This window comes from Hylobates moloch, unplaced genomic scaffold, assembly GCF_009828535.3.
Source record: "Hylobates moloch isolate HMO894 unplaced genomic scaffold, HMol_V3 SCAFFOLD_16, whole genome shotgun sequence".
Classification (NCBI taxonomy): Eukaryota; Metazoa; Chordata; class Mammalia; order Primates; family Hylobatidae; genus Hylobates; species Hylobates moloch.
Window position 1 is genome coordinate 66,360,064 of NW_026652291.1, and position 6,992 is coordinate 66,367,055.

Sequence of the window (6,992 nt, forward strand, 5' to 3'; positions counted from 1 at the left end):
GCATTTGCATAATAAATCCAACATCTGATTTCCTCATTGGCAGGTTCTATTGACTGCTTTTATTCTTGTGCATGAATCATACTCTTGTTTCTTCACATGCCTTACAGTTATTTTCTTGAAACTTAGACATCTGCAATAATATAATGTGACAGCTCTGTAAATCAGATTCTCTATCCCATGGTTTATTATTCTTGCTGCTGCTGTTCCAATATATTTTTTCAGTGACTTTTCAGAACTAAATCTGATCCTTTAAAATTTGTATTCTCTGTTGTTTCTGTGATTAGTTAGCTTAGTGGTTGTCTAATGATTGGACAGAGATTTCCTTAAATTCCTGAAAGCAATAGGTCTTCCAGCCTTTGCTCTGCATACACGTTGGGTCATCCCTTAAGTGTTCAGCTGGTCAGTTTTCAACTCTGCTTTAGCCTTCACTTTCTGTTTTAACAGAGCCTCAGGGTCAGTCAGAGATGAGAGGTTAGGGCCTTTTTCGGTGTTTCCTGGGCATGTACGTAGCCCTGTAGACTCCTTGATTCCCAGAAATTTGTAGAAGCTTTTCAAAGTGCCCTATAGATATCTCATCTCTAGCTGTTTCTTTGGCAAGCTTCTTGTTTGCTCCAACTGTTATTGCTGCCTCAGACAGAGGTGATATCAAATAATTGCAACTGATAGTTTTCTCCCAGGGGAAAACGTGATTTGTTCAGAGTGATTTCTGAGTTGCCTCACATATAGACAAACCCTTCCTGCAAGTGGAGAGTTTCAGAGAACTGCAAGATAAATGACAATTCTCTGAGAATGGAGCATTGAAAAGGCATCAACCCATTGTGACCCTTCTGGTGACTGCTAACTGCCTTGTTTTCCTTGTGATTGTGGGGCTGCTGGTTCGCAAGGCTAGTGCAGAGCTGGAGAAAGAGGAGTAGAATTAGGACAAATTAAAATACCACAAAGTTTGCTGTTCTTACCCAGATTCAGCCATTTTTCTTTAATAGATGTGTCTTGGATTGTTCCAAGTCTTTAGGTAATTTCCAGAGTTCTAAAAAAGATATTTAGACCATTTTTGCCAATGTTTTTCTTCCTTGATGCAGGAGTGAATTTTTGGAGTTCCTTACTCCACTATTCCTGCTGCATCCACCCAAAGTCCTTGATGTTTAAACATCGAATTATTTATCATCTTCAAAGAAGGTTTCAATAGATGATTTAGAATTTTACTTAGTTCCTCTCAATCAAACTCAAATAATAGTTAATACTTACTGAATTCCTTTGGGTCTTAGTGCCTGGGAATAGCTTTTGAATATGTTCTAGGTCTAATGGGTTGACTCAAATTAAAGACAAATGAAACATGGCAATCATTAAAAATCCATGCTTAATAAACATGTATCCAAGATATTATGATTTTCTTCTTATTGTTAACTTAATATAGGTCACTATGGGTGTCACAGCAGGTAACTTCAGAAAGGAGATTATATCAGACAGAATTAAGAAATCTACCAGAGACAGTGCTTATTAATTAAGTATTGTGCTGCCGAGTTTTGTGAGCAGTTCAGTCCAGAAAGAAAGAAGAGAAGGATCTGCTGAGTGACTGGAGTTCTCCAGTGGACATACCTGGAAATTTATAGAGGTACTCTATGTTCAGTGGCATTGCATCTTTTCTCACCTAAGCCATGTTTACAATGAGACCCATTCCCATATTTCTGAAATGCTTTAAGTAGCCCCCACTGAAAGGTCATAAAATAACTTAATTATCCTTTTCCTGGCTCTTCAAATCTTTAGATTTCACAAGCTCTTGCCTTGTTATAGCTGTGAGGGTTAATTTTATATATCAACATAACTGTACTAAGGGATGCCCAGACAGCTGGTATAACATTATTTCTGGATGTGTTTGTGATGGTGTTTCCAGAAGAGATTAACATTTAAATCAGCAGACTGAGTAAAAAAGATCATTTCTCACCAGTGTGGGTGGGCATCATCCAGTCCACTGTGGTCCCAAATAGAAGAAGACGTGGAGGAAGGACAAATTTTCTCCCTCTGCTTGAGATGAGACATCCATCTTCTCCTCCCTTCAGATATCAGTGTTCCTGGCTCCTGGGCTTTTGGACTCAGGCCAGGACTTATACCATTCGCCCCCCCCAGTTCTCAGACCTTCACACTTAGAAGGAATTACACCACCAACTTTGTAGCTTGCAGACAGCAGATCATGGTAATTCTTGGCCTCCATAACGTGTGAGTTAATTTATGTGATGAATCTCCATACATACATGCATGCACACACACACACACACGTATATATAATTGGCATATATATACATATATACACACACACACACATATATATACCAATACATGTGTATCTATATACACAATGTATGTGTGTTTATACACACAAGTCATTGGTTCTGAAATAGCTAACTCAAACATTTCTGATATCAACTCTGCCAAACCTAAAATTGGTATTTCCTATATTAAACTACCTAATCCAGTACATCAATTTCTTTAAATTTTCTAGAAATGGATTAAATAGCTAAGTTTTGCTAGTTTAGCTGGTAATTTTGATACCATTTAAAGTGAAATATTTCAAAACTATAGCTCCCTCATGGCTGAGGTAGATGGGTTATCCTGAAAGTGTCGATGTAAAATTATTTCTGTCCTGTACTTTGATGTGTAATTAAACTTGTATTCAAATGCATCTTAAGGAATTTGAGTAGCTCACAAGCTGCTTCTTAAAGGAAAAGATAAGCCCTGAGGGCTTTTACTCACATCTGTACAGGAGGGAACTCCTCTCTACAAAAAGAACTCAGTCTGACTCATGTGAAACTTATCTCATCTGAGACAATAAAAGCACTCAATTACATGGTGCTGATTAGGTGTGATATATGCGTTTAATCATTGCCTAGAACTTACAGTTGTCTCTAGCATCAACTCCATTTTATGGAAGAGGATGCATAGGCGCTAAAGTACTACCACTAAAAAGAGGGTGAATCTTGCATTTGAACCTTGGCATTTTGTCTCTACAGCTGCACTTTATAGTGCTACAATAAACCTTAGAGAGCTAGACATTTTAATTCCTAACACAGAACTTATATGCAAACCATGTTTTATTAGTGATGTAAACACATTCTCCTATCTAGTTTCCCTTCAAAAGCTCTAAGTGGTACATATCAAAAGAAAATAGAATATTTAGAGGAGTGTATGAGTGTATGAGTAGTTTGTCTGATAGACTAAGAACTACCTCATAGCAAATTAACCCAGAAAGCTGTAAACTTGGGCCACATTCACTAAGCCTCCCACAATAATAGATTTACTAAGTAAATGGTTTACAAATTATTTACAAAAAAAAGACAAGTAAAAAATATTGCAAATAATTTACAAGTACTAGAATTTTGATGTGATGTCCTTAATTTTTATCTAGAGTCTATATAGGACAAACCATATAAAACTATCACTGGAAACCATCTACATATTTTGTTCAATGTCCCTTACACACAATTTTTTCCTTTGAAAAAGTAATCCGTATCTTTTATAAGATCATAGGAGTTATAAAATCCATTCTGTTTACACTGTTACTGACTACCATGAATTTCTATGCGTGGGTTTAATCACAGTTAATATATTTGCTCCTGTAATCATATATTTTCGACTTCCAAAAAAAAACCATTTTTTTCTGTATTCTAAAAGGTTTTTTGAAAAAAAAAAAAAAAAAAGCCATTGTTGTGAGTGACGCATGCAGGGCAACTTGATTGCTCTTAGTGCAGAATTAACATCAAGGAATTTTGGAAGTATAATTTTTTGGTAGGTGAATAGCTGGTTGTATTAGTCCATTCTCAGACTGCTATAAATACCTGAGACTGGGTAATTTATAAGAAAAGAGGTTTAATTAGCTCACGGTTCTGCAGGCTGTACAAGAAGGATAGCAGCTTCTGTTCAGCTTCTGGGAAGGTTTCAGCAACTTTACATTCATGGCGGAAGGCAAAGGAGAAGCAGGCTCTTCTTACATGGCTGGAGCAGGAGCAAGACCAAGAGAGGGGAGATGTACTACATGCTTTTAAACAACCGGATCTCATAAGAACTCACTCACTATCATGAGAACAGCACCAATGGGGAAATCCACTCCCATGACCCACGCCTCCCAGCAGGCCCCACCTTCAACATTGGGGATTATAATTCAAGATGAAATTTGGTCAGGGACACAGATCCAAACCATATCACTGGTGATTGTTGGTCCTGGTGCCCTTACTCATAAAATAAATAAATAAATAAATAAGCCTTTTATGTACACGTCTTTTTAAATAAGTTTTCCTCAATCCATTTTGAAAGTAAATAGGTGATTTTTTTAAAGCCTTATTAAAAAAACATCTTTCTCAAAATTAAGGTAAAAAAATTTACATTTTTTTTTTTACCTTGGAGGCTAATGCTGAAATTATTTTTTAAAAAACCACAAACACTACTTCAAGGAAACAACAGGTGCTGGAGAGGATGTGGAGAAATAGGAACACTTTTACACTGTTGGTGGGACTGTAAACTAGTTTAACCATTGGGGAAGTCAGTGTGGCGATTCCTCAGGGATCTAGAACTAGAAATACCATTTGACCCAGCCATCCCATTACTGGGTATACACCCAAAGGACTATAAATCATGCTGCTATAAAGACACATGCACACGTATGTTTATTACGGCACTATTCACAATAGGAAAGACTTGGAACCAACCCAAATGTCCAACAACGATAGACTGGATTAAGAAAATGTGGCACATATACACCATGGAATACTATGCAGCCATAAAAAATGATGAGTTCATGTCCTTTGTAGGGACATGGATGAAACTAGAAACCATCATTCTCAGTAAACTATCGCAAGGACAAAAAACCAAACAGCACATGTTCTCACTCATAGGTGGGAATTGAACAATGAGAACACATGGACACAAGAAGGGGAACATCACACTCCGGGGACTGTTGTGGGGTGGGGGGAGGGGGGAGGGACAGCATTAGGAGATATACCTAATGCTAAATGATGAGTTAATGGGTGCAGCAAACCAACATGGCACATGTATACATGTGTAACAAACCTGCACATTGTGCACATGTACCCTAAAACATAAAGTATAATAATAATAAAAAAAGAAAAAAATTAATTTCTCACTTAAAAAAAAACACTACTTCAAAGAGGGTTTTTAATAATAAGTTTTAAATTTAATTCACTATCATATACACAAAACTGGAAGAAATGGGACTAACGACCTCTAGACTTACTACTTCAGCAAACCACCTTCCACACCCTAACAAAGCAGAAAGTAGTTATGCTCTGCTCTTTGGACCTCAAGTAAACTTCTACCACTTCAGTTTGACACCTGAGTGTCCTACAGGCTGGAGAATCTCGACAGGTCTTGACTGTATACTAGAAATGCCTCACCCATTCTACCTGATGGTTTGCAGCTTGTCCCTGTCCTGTGAATTAACCTAAAAGGGTATATGCCCTGGCTCATCTTAAGTAATGGTAATTTTTATTTCTCTTTATGTATTTATGTGAATGTATTCAAGGACAGGGAAAGGAACTATCTTTAGTTTCATTGACCCTTGTCCTTTGGAAGATAAATAAGAATTTAATTAACATAAATGCTTATATTTCTTATTCTTGCTCTACTTTTCTTGTTTTAAAAAATAACTCTGATTGATGTCAAATATGCATGTTATCTCAATTTTTATGCCAGACCCTCTTAACATTGATTGCTTTTTTCTCTCCTCACTCCCTTTAACCATCTCGGATTAATTTTTTTTTTATTTTCTCTGTGTTATCACAATATTTTGCTCATATCTCTATTGGTGAACACATCTCTCTTCTCTTTAAGTGTCTAGATTTCTTTAAGGACAGTCTACCTTTGCATCCTTCCAGGACTTGGCTGTAAGACTCGTACACAGTGGCACTTTAGTAAATATTAATAACTTATTTATTAGGACTACTGACAGAAAGACTTGGTGAGTGGATTATGCCATAAAATTCTTCATTCCTTAATATAAATGATGAGGCTGGCCTCGTCTTTAAACTAGAAAATACGATGCTAGTACTTGTAAGGGATAGCGATTAAGAATGTCAGTGCTAGAACGAGGCTGTCTGAGTTCCCAAATGTGGCAAGTTATTCACCTGTTTTCAATATCCTCATCTGTAAAAGGGGATAATAATTGAACGTAACTTACAGAGTATCTGAACTATAAATTAGTTAATACACGCAAAGCACTTAGTGCTTGGCATAAATTAAACCTTAGCAATGCAAATAGACAGAAAATGGATGATGTGACCTGCAAATCAAGAAAGTTTTGAAAGAGTCAGTAATTTAAAAACTAGAATTTGATATCAAACATTGTATTAGTACTCCATAACTCAATGAGCTATTGTGATACCGCTATATAGATTTTATAATAACTTTTCAGAAACACTTATTATTGTGAGACATTATCAATATTGAAAATATTTTGTCTAATAATGTTATCAGAAAAATTATTCTACCAAATTACATAATTTTTAAATTATTGTTTTATATCCAATATAGAAAAAAATAACGTTTGCATGAGTTTTGTCTTTCCTATGAGGTTTATCCTAGAACATTTATTTTGAGAAAACCTTCATAAAAACATAATTTGGGCAAAAATTTAGATTCTGTAATCAATCATCTTAAAAATTAATTACTTAGCTTCCAGAGTCTAGGGCTGAATAACGTATCTGTCTCACTTTACCGATAGCTGGTACTACTGACAGAAGGATCTGGATTTGGTAAAACAAAATGAAACACATGTTTATGAAAAGATACCGCTAATAATGAGTCCTAACACACAACAAGCACTCATCCATCACCTCTCTAGAATGTTCTGATAACAAAGAAGAGCAATATTCCTCTTAAGAGAAAGATTAAGAGAAATTTAAATCAATAAAGTTTTACTCTATGTCAACATCAGTCATAACTTAAAATTCAAGCATCCCGCTCTCTGTCTCCATGTCTATATTTAG

The 6,992-nt window shown here is 36.0% G+C and overlaps 1 non-coding gene across 1 annotated transcript; it reads left to right on the forward strand.

Annotated features, from left to right (window-relative positions):
• Positions 1–3,685: 3,685 nt before the first annotated feature.
• Positions 3,686–3,814, forward strand: LOC116456469 (U11 spliceosomal RNA). Its single transcript, XR_004244697.1, has one exon. It is a non-coding gene; the product is annotated as a U11 spliceosomal RNA (small nuclear RNA).
• The last annotated feature ends 3,178 nt before the right edge of the window (positions 3,815–6,992 follow it).